A 12340-nucleotide genomic window follows, 5' to 3' on the forward strand; every position below is an offset into this window, starting at 1 on the left:
AGGCTGGGCCGGAGAAAGGCTGCCCGGAGCGGGCACCCGAGCCCTGGAGCTGGGCCAGGAGCTTCGGAGCGCGGGTGGCCGTTTTCGCCCCTCTCGCCCTCAGGCATTTGGTTACCCGCCCCACAGAGTCTTCTCCCTGCGCGGTGTCGGCCGAAATTACAACGGTGCCTGACTACACCCAGTGCCTCTATCCTTCCCCGCCAGTCTCTTCTCGCTTCTTGGCAAACCTGGCCTTGGAAAACCCTCTGCCGACTCCCGTTCCCCTGATCAAATCCATGCTCTTCAGCAGGCTCGTGAGCCCTTTGCAAAGTGGCCCAAGAGGCATCATGCCCTGCCCTCCGGCCACTCTTGGGGGCTCCTGCAGGGCCGGGCATCGCACACCGGCAGCGGGTGCTCGTCCTGGCGCAGTCTGTGCAGCGTGTGAATGAAGGGTGTAGTCCTGTGGTCTGCGGGAGGCACATTCCACCTCCAGCTGTCAAACATCAGGGGACTGGCAGTCTATCCCGGGTGGGTGTCTCATGGCATCCAAAGGCCAGTACCTAGCCAGGCCTCGGGAAGGAACTGCAATCCAGGACTCTGGGGTGTGGCTTCATGTCCCCTTCCCTCCCTCCCTACCCCCATTTCTGTGTTCCTGAGATGGCTCGTTTCCTGTCAGGCTCCTGGTCTGCTCCAGGAGCTGGAATTGCATTGGTGCCTCAGTCAGTGTCCGACCCTAGTGTCATCCACAATGGCCAACAGAAGGGTGGTCGGTGGTACAGGACAGTTGCCATCTTGGGAGAGATGACAGGGACAGGAAGGGCCTCTCCACCCGAGCAGATGAGAGGTTCTGCGGTGGCTGAACGCATTTACACACATGTGGCTGTCCCCCTGGTCTGTTGAGAGGCCACTTGAAAGGGACACGTGCATCTGTCGCCTTCCGACTCTGACCTGAGGCTGGGCTGCTGGCGTGTCACGCCAGCATGTGACATCACTTGAAGGAAAGTCCCTGGGAAGAGTGTGAATCGTTGCAGAAATCCCATGAGAAAGCACCCCAGGAGGGCCCCATGCAGCACCCAGCAGAACTCCTTAAACTCCCGTGTCCCCCTCAACACTCCACAGTGTGCTGGCTGCTTCCGTCTCCCCAGGCTTAGCAGGCCTGGGTCTTGCAGGCCTCTCCTCCCCCTGTCCCCACACAGCGCCCTCTGCCACTGCACAGCTGGATGAGTGAAGGCCCGGCGGCTGTGGCTGCTTGGGCGACAGGAGCAGCTTGACCCCGTTCTGTGGCCTTGTTGGCCTCACTCCCGTGGAGAGCCAAGGTTACCATGTCTCTGAGGCTAAGGCTTTCTAGGCATGGGGGAGCCACATCTTGCATTCATACTCACTGAGCCCCATGTCTGTGGTTAGAGAATTTATCAACGTTTTAAAACGATTTTTTCAATTCCATCATTTGAGGGCCCTCTCACGAGGAGCCCGTTAGTACTTGGAGTGCCCACAACATTCCAGAATCCATATATGGAGAGCTGGTCCCTTGCTGTTCTTATTCACTGAGGACTCCAATGGCCACTCAGGGTGACTGGGGAAATGGAGGCTCCAAGAGATGTGGCTCCTTTGTGAGGTCCTCGGCAGTGGTCAGACATGAAGGAAATAGGTATGGTACCCCGAAACCACCCCTCTCCCTGTGGGGCCACAGCTGCCTGTGCAGCCTTGGGAGGGAATGGAAGGACAGAGTAGGTGTCTGAGTGTGGACACACCCTGCTGGGAGGGCTGAGGGGGGTCCTCAGACTGGAGTCCGCCCCCAGGCTCAGCGGAGCTCAGCTCAGCTCAGCTCAGGGACCTGGTGCCCAGGCTTTCTTGGGGAGGAAGGTGTTGGATCTCCTGCCTCTCTGTATTCATTCATGCTTGGGGTTTCTCTCCCTAAAGCACATTCTAACACCTGCAGGATTTATGGATGAAGGGCTGCAAACCCACATTTGGTCTCATTCCACAGATGCTGTGTCCTGCCCTGCCCTGCACCAGTTGAGCCTCTGCAGGGTGGGGTGGGAGTCGGTATCTGCCCACACCGCCTGCCCCTCGGGTTGGAGTTCTAGGAAAGCAAGTCTCAGACTGAGTTTTGATCCAGATTAAATTCTGTCCCAGGTGCAGATATTTATAGGCAGGCGGGAACAAGAGCCCTCAGGCAAAGCTGGATGTCCTGCAATGTGTGCCTTTGGGAGTTCCCAGATAACAAGGCCTTTTCCTGGAGGCAAAGCAGAGGCGTTCTGTGGCGGAGCGGCCAGCTTGCTAGCAGGTCAGGGGCAGGGACTTCTAGGCCCAAGGTGTGACCCCTGTGCCCCGCTGCTGGCTCTCCCCTTGCAAGGACACAGCTCCTGCAGGACTCTAGCCCACCCAAGAACACTTTTCCATCATTGAAAAGTTATTGGTAAGTGCCACAATAGCACAAGCAGCCCTTCCAGTGCTGGCTTGTGGGCTGGTGTTTGAGAATCTTGCCAGTTGAATGTGGTCATCTGCTTAGGGTTCCCCAAAGCCTAACCTTTTATGCCAGAGGGAGGCCACACCTCATGTGAGACTGGGGCTCATGCACACACAGGTGTTGATGGTATGGACTGTAATGAGTCGAGTGTCTGCTGCCATTTCCTAGTGCAGGGGCGGGCGGGGGGAGCTCCTAGAGAAAGAGGGGAGGCTGCCACTCTCCAGGGCCACAGGGAGTCCGGAACTCTGTCTTCTGGTGTCAGCAGCAGCAAATCCGTATGAGTCTGCAGCAACTCGGTTTTTGCCTTCTCAGAGGAAATAATTCATCCAAGGGGCAGAAGGCAGAGTGAGAGACTGAGGCAAGTTTCAGTGCGGGAGTGAAAGTTTAGAGCAGGAACGAAAGGGCGTAAAGTATGCTTAGAAGAGGGCCAGGTGCACGGTTTGGACCTTTGACTTGGGGTTTATAAGTCGGCATGCTTCTGGGGTGTTGCGTCCCTTCTCCTGGATTCTTCCCTTGGGGTGGGTTGTCCGCAAGCGCAGTGGCCTGCCAGCACGTGGGAGGGCTGCCTGCAATGTGCTTTCTGGAGCTGTGTGGCGCTCTCTTGAGGCAGTTTTCCATTACCAGTCGAGTGTTCCTACAGGAAGGTCATACGGGCCATACTTTGTCACTTCGCCTCGTAGTGCTTGACCTCACCAACTCCTGAGATCTTACTGGGAAGTGGCTCATCTCCAGCTTCAGATGTTTTCTACCTGTTGGGAGCCTGCTGGTCCCTGGCACCAGCTGGAACCAATTATTATTTTAGCCGCTTGAGCATCACCTGATGATCACCTGACATTTCTGGTGGGGTGGCGGCCCCTCTCCTGCCCTGCTCGTGTGGGGCTTGCCCTGCCCAACCTTTCCCAGGGGCCTGTCTTTACTTCCTTTGTGCAGAATGGACTCTTAGGATCCCAGGAATTGCTCACAGCCACTTCTGGATGAACACCTAGCGGCTGCTGTGAATATATGCTGTGAAAGTTGTCAGAATCAAAATGGAGTCACTAATGTTAAGAAAGGCCTGACAGAGTGGTGGGGAAGGCCTTGAAGAGAGGACACTTAAGCTCACATGCCAGATACCAGAAAGGACTGCAAAAACCACAAGCCGGCACAAAGGCCATCGCACCCTTACACAAAAAATATTTCTGCAAGGACAACTGCCCAGCAACTGCCTGTCCAACCTCAGACTGGAGTCACCTTGGTTAGTGATGTTTGTAGCCAAGGATAATTATTGCCAAACCATTGTGATCATGCTCGTGTTTCCTTTAAAGACCTTTCTTGACCTCCCTGAACACGCATGTGGTTTACTGCGGCGTGCGTATTCCCTCGCAGTGTTCTGTTCCCAAGCTAACATCTATTCTAGAGAGCCTCTCTGCTTCCTGCTTAGGCTCCCAGGAACAGGGGCTGACATCAGAGGGGCGGAAAGAGAACAGCAGCTGTCGCTGAGGGAATGCTTGCCAAGGATAAGGAAATGATGGTTCTTTAAGGATTATTTTATATTCATCTAAAAGGGTATTTTTGTTGTTACCCCTAGCCTTTTTTCTCTTTTCATTTTCTGATGAATAATTTATATAAAGAAAACACATTCTAACTGTGCAATTCTATGAATTTTGACAAATGTCGTCACCCATGCAAACCCTGTTACAACAGACATATAGAACATTTGCATTACTTAAAAACTGCCAGGCGTGGTGGCTCATGCCTGTAATCCCAGCACTTCGGGTGGTTGAGGCGGGAGGATTACGTGAGCCCAGGAGTTCAAGACCAGCCTGAGCAACATAGTGAGGCCCCATCTCTACAAAAATAGAAGAAATTATCTGGGTGTGGTGGTGCATGCCTGTGGTCCCAGCTACTTGGGAGGCTGAAGTGGGAGGATTGCATGAGCCTGGGAGCTTGAGGCTGCGGTGAGCCATGATTGCACCACTGCACACAGCCTGGGTCACAGAGTCAGATCCTGACTCCAAACACAAACAAAATCTCCTTCTTGCCCCTTTGCAGCCAAACTGTTTTGTCATTGCAGATTCATCTGTTCTAGAAATTTACATGGATGGAATCATTCAGTCTTTTGTATCTGGCTTCTTTTACTTGGCACAGTGTGTGTGAAACTCATCAGGGTTGCACATAACAGTAGTTCCTCTTAAGTGCCAAGTGGCATTCCTTGGTGTGAATGCACCACAGTTGGGCTGACCACCGGATGCTCATGGCCAGTAGGATGTCCCCATTTTTGGTCACAATGAATTGGTCTGCTGTAAGCATTAGAGTATAATTTTTTTTTTTCTAAGAGACAGTGTCTCGCACTGTCATCCAGGCTGGAGTGTAGTGGCACAATCATAGTTCACTGCAGCCTTGAACTCCTGAGCTCAGGCAATCCTCTCACCTCAGCCTCCAGAATAACTGAAACTACAGGCGTGCACCACAGCACTTGGCTAATGTTTCAACTTTTTGTAGAAATGGCGTCTTGCTGTGTTGCCCAGGCTGGTCTTGAACTCTTGGGCACAAGCAATCTTCCCATTTCTCGAGTAGCTGGAACAGGTGTGAGCCACTACCCAGCACCACTTATTGAAGAATCCGTACTTTCCACAGCAAGGGTTCTTGGCACCTTTGTTGAAAATCAGTTGGCTGTAGAAAGTGGATTAATTTCTGGGCCCTCTGTTTTGTTCCATTGGTCCATGTGTCTGTTTTTGTACCAGTTCCATGCTGTTTTGGTTACTGTAGCTTTGTAATGTATTTTGAGGTCTGGGAGTGTGATCCCTCCAGCTTTGTTGTTTTTGTTTAGGTTGGCTTTGGTTATTTGGGGTCCTTTGTGGTTCCATAAATATTTCAATATTGTTTATTTTTCTATGAAGAATGTCATTGGTATTTTGATAGGCAATGCCTTGAATGTATATATTGCCTTGGGTAGCACAATAATTTTAACAATATTAATTCTTCTGATCCTTGAGCATGAGGTGCCATCTCATTTGCTCACGTGGGCTTCAGTTTCTTTCCTCGGTGTTTTGTAGGTTTCCTCGTTCACGTCGGCTTCAGTTTCTTTCCTCGGTGTTTTGTAGGTTTCCTCGTTCACGTGGGCTTCAGTTTCTTTCCTCTGTGTTTTGTAGGTTTCCTCGTTCACGTGGGCTTCAGTTTCTTTCCTCAGTGTTTTGTAGGTTTCCTCGTTCAACTCGCTTCAGTTTCTTTCCTCAGTGTTTTGTAGGTTTCCTGGTTCACCTCACTTCAGTTTCTTTCCTCAGTGTTTTGTAGGTTTCCTCGTTCACCTCGCTTCAGTTTCTTTCCTCAGTGTTTTGTAGGTTTCCTCGTTCACGTCGGCTTCAGTTTCTTTCCTCAGTGTTTTGTAGGTTTCTTCGTTCACGTCGGCTTCAGTTTCTTTCCTCAGTGTTTTGTACGTTTCCTCGTTCACGTCAGCTTCAGTTTCTTTCCTCAGTGTTTTGTAGGTTTCCTTGTTCACCTCACTTCAGTTTCTTTCCTCAGTGTTTTGTAGGTTTCCTCGTTCACCTCGGCTTCAGTTTCTTTCCTCAGTGTTTTGTAGGTTTCCTCGTTCACGTCGGCTTCAGTTTCTTTCCTCAGTGTTTTGTAGGTTTCTTCGTTCACGTCGGCTTCAGTTTCTTTCCTCAGTGTTTTGTACGTTTCCTCGTTCACGTCGGCTTCAGTTTCTTTCCTCAGTGTTTTGTAGGTTTCCTTGTTCACCTCACTTCAGTTTCTTTCCTCAGTGTTTTGTAGGTTTCCTCGTTCACCTCGGCTTCAGTTTCTTTCCTCAGTGTTTTGTAGGTTTCCTTGTTCACGTCAGCTTCAGTTTCTTTCCTCAGTCTTTTGTAGGTTTCCTCGTTCACCTCGGCTTCAGTTTCTTTCCTCAGTGTTTTGTAGGTTTCCTCATTCACGTAGGCTTCAGTTTCTTTCCTCAGTGTTTTGTAGGTTTCCTCGTTCACCTCGGATTCAGTTTCTTTCCTCAGTGTTTTGTAGGTTTCCTCATTCACGTAGGCTTCAGTTTCTTTCCTCAGTGTTTTGTAGGTTTCCTCGTTCACGTCAGCTTCAGTTTCTTTCCTCAGTGTTTTGTAGGTTTCCTGGTTCACCTCGGCTTCAGTTTCTTTCCTCAGTGTTTTGTAGGTTTCCTCGTTCACCTCGCTTCAGTTTCTTTCCTCAGTGTTTTGTAGGTTTCCTCCTTCAACTCGCTTCAGTTTCTTTCGTCAGTGTTTTGTAGGTTTCCTGGTTCACCTCACTTCAGTTTCTTTCCTCAGTGTTTTGTAGGTTTCCTCGTTCACCTCGCTTCAGTTTCTTTCCTCAGTGTTTTGTAGGTTTCCTCGTTCAACTCGCTTCAGTTTCTTTCGTCAGTGTTTTGTAGGTTTCCTGGTTCACCTCACTTCAGTTTCTTTCCTCAGTGTTTTGTAGGTTTCCTCGTTCACCTCGCTTCAGTTTCTTTCCTCAGTGTTTTGTAGGTTTCCTCGTTCACATCGGCTTCAGTTTCTTTCCTCAGTGTTTTGTAGGTTTCCTCGTTCACGTGGGCTTCAGTTTCTTTCCTCAGTGTTTTGTAGGTTTCCTCGTTCACCTCGGCTTCAGTTTCTTTCCTCAGTGTTTTGTAGGTTTCCTCGTTCATCTCAGCTTCAGTTTCTTTCCTCAGTGTTTTGTAGGTTTCCTCGTTCACGTGGGCTTCAGTTTCTTTCCTCAGTGTTTTGTAGGCTTCCTGGTTCACCTCGCTTCAGTTTCTTTCCTCAGTGTTTTGTAGGTTTCCTCGTTCATCTCAGCTTCAGTTTCTTTCCTCAGTGTTTTGTAGGTTTCCTCGTTCACGTAGGCTTCAGTTTCTTTCCTCAGTGTTTTGTAGGCTTCCTGGTTCACCTCGCTTCAGTTTCTTTCCTCAGTGTTTTGTAGGTTTCCTCGTTCATCTCAGCTTCAGTTTCTTTCCTCAGTGTTTTGTAGGTTTCCTCGTTCACGTGGGCTTCAGTTTCTTTCCTCAGTGTTTTGTAGGTTTCCTCGTTCAACTCGCTTCAGTTTCTTTCCTCAGTGTTTTGTAGGTTTCCTGGTTCACCTCGGCTTCAGTTTCTTTCCTCAGTGTTTTGTAGGTTTCCTCGTTCACCTCGCTTCAGTTTCTTTCCTCAGTGTTTTGTAGGTTTCCTCGTTCAACTCGCTTCAGTTTCTTTCGTCAGTGTTTTGTAGGTTTCCTGGTTCACCTCGGCTTCAGTTTCTTTCCTCAGTGTTTTGTAGGTTTCCTCGTTCACCTCGCTTCAGTTTCTTTCCTCAGTGTTTTGTAGGTTTCCTCGTTCAACTCGCTTCAGTTTCTTTCCTCAGTGTTTTGTAGGCTTCCTGGTTCACCTCGCTTCAGTTTCTTTCCTCAGTGTTTTGTAGGTTTCCTCGTTCAACTCGCTTCAGTTTCTTTCGTCAGTGTTTTGTAGGTTTCCTGGTTCACCTCGGCTTCAGTTTCTTTCCTCAGTGTTTTGTAGGTTTCCTCGTTCAACTCGCTTCAGTTTCTTTCCTCAGTGTTTTGTAGGCTTCCTGGTTCACCTCGCTTCAGTTTCTTTCCTCAGTGTTTTGTAGGTTTCCTCGTTCATCTCAGCTTCAGTTTCTTTCCTCAGTGTTTTGTAGGTTTCCTCGTTCACGTGGGCTTCAGTTTCTTTCCTCAGTGTTTTGTAGGTTTCCTCGTTCAACTCGCTTCAGTTTCTTTCCTCAGTGTTTTGTAGGTTTCCTGGTTCACCTCGGCTTCAGTTTCTTTCCTCAGTGTTTTGTAGGTTTCCTCGTTCACCTCGCTTCAGTTTCTTTCCTCAGTGTTTTGTAGGTTTCCTCGTTCAACTCGCTTCAGTTTCTTTCGTCAGTGTTTTGTAGGTTTCCTGGTTCACCTCGGCTTCAGTTTCTTTCCTCAGTGTTTTGTAGGTTTCCTCGTTCACCTCGCTTCAGTTTCTTTCCTCAGTGTTTTGTAGGTTTCCTCGTTCACCTCGCTTCAGTTTCTTTCCTCAGTGTTTTGTAGGTTTCCTCGTTCACATCGGCTTCAGTTTCTTTACTCAGTGTTTTGTAGGTTTCCTCGTTCACGTCGGCTTCAGTTTCTTTCCTCAGTGTTTTGTAGGTTTCTTCGTTCACGTCGGCTTCAGTTTCTTTCCTCAGTGTTTTGTACGTTTCCTCGTTCACGTCGGCTTCAGTTTCTTTCCTCAGTGTTTTGTAGGTTTCCTTGTTCACCTCACTTCAGTTTCTTTCCTCAGTGTTTTGTAGGTTTCCTCGTTCACCTCGGCTTCAGTTTCTTTCCTCAGTGTTTTGTAGGTTTCCTTGTTCACGTCAGCTTCAGTTTCTTTTCTCAGTGTTTTGTAGGTTTCCTCGTTCACCTCGGCTTCAGTTTCTTTCCTCAGTGTTTTGTAGGTTTCCTTGTTCACGTAGGCTTCAGTTTCTTTCCTCAGTGTTTTGTAGGTTTCCTCGTTCACGTCAGCTTCAGTTTCTTTCCTCAGTGTTTTGTAGGTTTCCTCGTTCACCTCGGCTTCAGTTTCTTTCCTCAGTGTTTTGTAGGTTTCCTCATTCACGTAGGCTTCAGTTTCTTTCCTCAGTGTTTTGTAGGTTTCCTCGTTCACGTCAGCTTCAGTTTCTTTCCTCAGTGTTTTGTAGGTTTCCTTGTTCACGTAGGCTTCAGTTTCTTTCCTCAGTGTTTTGTAGGTTTCCTCGTTCACGTCAGCTTCAGTTTCTTTCCTCAGTGTTTTGTAGGTTTCCTCGTTCACGTCAGCTTCAGTTTCTTTCCTCAGTGTTTTGTAGGTTTCCTCGTTCACCTCGGCTTCAGTTTCTTTCCTCAGTGTTTTGTAGGTTTCCTCATTCACGTAGGCTTCAGTTTCTTTCCTCAGTGTTTTGTAGGTTTCCTGGTTCACCTCGCTTCAGTTTCTTTCCTCAGTGTTTTGTAGGTTTCCTCGTTCATCTCGGCTTCAGTTTCTTTCCTCAGTGTTTTGTAGGTTTCCTCGTTCACGTGGGCTTCAGTTTCTTTCCTCAGTGTTTTGTAGGTTTCCTCGTTCACGTCGGCTTCAGTTTCTTTCCTCAGTGTTTTGTAGGTTTCCTCGTTCACGTGGGCTTCAGTTTCTTTCCTCAGTCTTTTGTAGGTTTCCTCGTTCACCTCGGCTTCAGTTTCTTTCCTCAGTGTTTTGTAGGTTTCCTCATTCACGTAGGCTTCAGTTTCTTTCCTCAGTGTTTTGTAGGTTTCCTCGTTCATGTCGGCTTCAGTTTCTTTCCTCAGTGTTTTCTAGGTTTCCTCGTTCACGTCGGCTTCAGTTTCTTTCCTCAGTGTTTTGTAGGTTTCCTTGTTCACGTCATCTTCAGTTTCTTTCCTCAGTGTTTTGTAGGTTTCCTTGTTCACGTCATCTTCAGTTTCTTTCCTCAGTGTTTTGTAGGTTTCCTTGTTCACGTCATCTTCAGTTTCTTTCCTCAGTGTTTTGTAGGTTTCCTTGTTCACGTCATCTTCAGTTTCTTTCCTCAGTGTTTTGTAGGTTTCCTGGTTCACCTCACTTCAGTTTCTTTCCTCAGTGTTTTGTAGGTTTCTTCGTTCACGTTGGCTTCAGTTTCTTTCCTCAGTGTTTTGTAGGTTTCCTCAGTCACGTCAGCTTCAGTTTCTTTCCTCAGTGTTTTGTAGGTTTCCTTGTTCACGTCATCTTCAGTTTCTTTCCTCAGTGTTTTGTAGGTTTCCTGGTTCACCTCACTTCAGTTTCTTTCCTCAGTGTTTTGTAGGTTTCCTTGTTCACCTCACTTCAGTTTCTTTCCTCAGTGTTTTGTAGGTTTCCTCGTTCACATCGGCTTCAGTTTCTTTCCTCAGTGTTTTGTAGGTTTCCTGGTTCACGTCGGCTTCAGTTTCTTTCCTCATTGTTTTGTGGGTTTCCTCGTTCACCTCGGCTTCAGTTTCTTTCCTCAGTGTTTTGTAGGTTTCCTCGTTCACGTCTGGCTTCAGTTTCTTTTCTCAGTGTTTTGTAGGTTTCCTGGTTCACCTCACTTCAGTTTCTTTCCTCAGTGTTTTGTAGGTTTCCTCATTCACGTCGGCTTCAGTTTCTTTCCTCAGTGTTTTGTGGGTTTCCTCGTTCACGTCGGCTTCAGTTTCTTTCCTCAGTGTTTTGTAGGTTTCCTCGTTCACGTCGGCTTCAGTTTCTTTCTTCAGTGTTTTGTAGGTTTCCTGGTTCATTCGGCTTCAGTTTCTTTGGTTGGTGTTTTGTAGGTTTCCCCGTAGAGGTCTTTCACCTCTTGTTAAATTTATCCCGAGCTTCCCAGTGGACTAATTTTTCAGAAAAAAAAAAAAAAGAAAAATAGATTTATCTCTAAGTATTATATATTTTTTGTAGGTATTGGAAATGGGATTGTGTTCTTGATTTGTTTTTCAGCTAGTGTTTTGTTTGTTGAGAAATTAATAGAAGTGCTACTAATTTTTGTATATTGCCAGGGTCAGCCTGTGGGACCTTTTCTGAGGCCCTTATTGGAGGCACAGAGCCACTGAGCAGGCCAGAGGCTTCCCTGCAGGTGGTGGGCACTGTGGGGCTGATTTCGCAGACCCTGAGCTCCTGCTATCAGTTGTTCGGGGGCAGACGGGTCCTAAGTGGTGAGGCCTGCAGCTGTTTGGCTGGCTCAAGGGTGGGTTTTCTGCAGGTGGGATGGGCAGACAGCTCCTCTACCTGGAAGAGCTGCGGTGGGGATGGCTCTCCCTGCTGTGCAGGACCAAAGCTACAACTGAACCTTGGCCTAAGCCCCCCGAAGCTGAGGTTGTGGTGTTCAGTCGCCCATGTGGGTTTGGCAGCACGAAGGTGGAGCCCCAGTGCTGGAGAGGTGAGGGTGCTACCGGCCCCAGGTCACACCTCCTCCAGATGCAGTAGCAGGTTGGCTGTCAGTGTGGGTGTGGGGTGGGAAGTGCCCACCTTGTGCTCCTGATCAGGGCAGCACTGCTGCGTGAATTCCCTGCAGTGCTGCAAACTGGGTGCAGGGCTTGCGAGGACTGTGGGTTCTCCTGCAGTAAAGACTGTTAAGTGTTGGCTGTAGTGGTGGCAGCTGGTGGAGATCTGCTGACCTTATCCTGGCCACAGGAGGTCCTTCTTTGCTTCTGGGTCAAACTGGTGGATGAGGAAGACTGGGCGACAGAGGCCGGGCGGCTCCACGCTGCCCTCCTGGGCTTCCAAGCACCACAGGTGTGTCTCCACACCTCTGCTGCTCTCCAGCACTCTGCCTTCGACACTCCAGTCAAATTGTCGCTGTTAGCTCGTTGCCTTGGTCCTTCCTGTGGGGAGGAGGGGATGAGTGCCAGGCAATTCTAGCCAGCCCTCTCGCCAACACCACTCTCCTTCTGGTGTCTTTCAAAAAGCAAAAGTTAAACATTTTTACTGCATCCAATGTAATCATGTTTCAATGATGAATATTTTTGAGTTTTGCTCTATGTGTTTAGAAGCTCTGTTAGTAGGCGCGTACTCATTTGGGGTCATGATGTCCTCTTAACAACTTGATTCTGTTGTCTTTCTTTATCCCTGGTGATGTTCATTGCTCTGGTCTCCTTTGTGTCATGGCAACGTAACGACTTCAGCGTTCTTTAGACAGCACTTCCCTGGCATACCCTTTATCTGCTTTTACTTTTAACCTGTCTATGTCATATATATATATGTATATATGTACACACACACATAATATGTGCGTATATGTGTGTGTGTGTGTGTGTGTGTGTGTGTGTATATATATATATTTTTTAACATGGAATTTTACTCTTGTCACCCGGGCTGGAGTGCAATGGGATGGTCTCACTCTCACTGCAACCTTGGCCTCCCTGGTTCAAGTGATTCTTGTGCCTCAGCCTCCCGAGTAACTGGGATTACAGGTGCCCACAGCCATGCTCAGCTAATTTTTGTATTTTTAGTAGAGATGGGGTCTCACCATGTTGGCCTGGCT

Source organism: Aotus nancymaae, unplaced genomic scaffold, assembly GCF_030222135.1.
Source record: "Aotus nancymaae isolate 86718 unplaced genomic scaffold, 86718_ANA_hifiasm-v0.15.2.pri h1tg000014l, whole genome shotgun sequence".
NCBI classification, from domain to species: Eukaryota; Metazoa; Chordata; class Mammalia; order Primates; family Aotidae; genus Aotus; species Aotus nancymaae.